Raw genomic sequence first — 1,253 nt, 5'->3', positions numbered from 1 at the left:
TTTTTCCTTTTTATGTGATATTTTGTTGGGATGGTAGGATACAATTCTGGTAAGTGTTGTTTTTTATATCTTATATTCTTTCTTGGATTTTTTTCATACGACAAGAGATGAAATTGAGCTACAGCAGGTGAAGCCAAACAAGGCCTGAGCTAAGAAAGGGTGTTAGGGACTCATCTGGGTATGGATATTGAGGAAAAATTGCAATAACTCTAGTAACTGAACTGGATGATGTGAGTAGTGCGTGTAGAAATAGTGTGGAAGGGTTGACCTGACCATTATGGGGAGTTTAGAAAGGAGGGGTCAGCTGTAAACGACTTTGAGTCAAAGCTGTAGACACTGGATTGAAAGAAAAGAGGTTTTGGGTAGCGGTGGGGTTGAGTAGAAAGGGCACTGAGAGCTGTGAGAGGTTAGAGGAATTTTGAGGAAAGAAGCTTGGGCATATGTTTTTAATGCTGAACCCAGCTTGTAATGGTTCATCTTTTACTTAGATATATTAATTTATGAATTCTTATTTTGAAGTTGTGAATAGAAATAAAGAATTTAACCTTTCCGTTGTGGCGGTGGTGGGTTGTGTTTTTTTTTTTTTTCTCTCTTGATATGGAAAAACTTAAGCACTTATACAAACCCGTTGGACTGAACTGATGTATCAACAACATAAAGGGGCAGTTTATTATGCAGGAATAAGCAATCTGCACAGAATCTTTTGTTTGGCAGACTCTGTATTCACACTTAGATCTTTTGGTGTGTCTGGTTCTTATTAGCAGCTGATGACTTTTCCTCCACTCAATTTAAAACTTTCAGTAAGTTCTCAAGTAATCTTTGGCAAGTTAGTTTGCTGCTGCAGGGTGTCTTCATCAACCAGAACTGCCTGTGCAGTGAAAGTCCTTTGCTCTGAGAGGAGTTAGTTGATGGATATTCATTAATGCTGTGTTTTATCCTTGCAAGTCAAGAATTGTAAAACAAGGTGCAAAAATAGCCTTCGAGGGCTAATGGCACTCAAAGCTGGACCTCTTCTCCTTCAGAAGCTGACAGAATGAATACAAATTGCTTAATTTAGGTATTAAACATTTCTGGGAAGGTAGAATGTAAATTCTGATCAAGTTCTTTTTGTTCTTAAGTATTAATATAAGGTTGACTTAATCTCTCTTTTAGAGGAGTGAAGTTTTAACATGTTACTGTTATTAGAGGATGAGTACGGAGATATTTTGGTTCCAACAGTGTTGTTTTTTTTGTTGTTTGTTTGTTTTCCTTTG

This window comes from Meleagris gallopavo, chromosome 5 (assembly GCF_000146605.3).
Source record: "Meleagris gallopavo isolate NT-WF06-2002-E0010 breed Aviagen turkey brand Nicholas breeding stock chromosome 5, Turkey_5.1, whole genome shotgun sequence".
Classification (NCBI taxonomy): domain Eukaryota; kingdom Metazoa; phylum Chordata; class Aves; order Galliformes; family Phasianidae; genus Meleagris; species Meleagris gallopavo.
Note: the sequence above shows the minus strand (reverse complement) of the source record.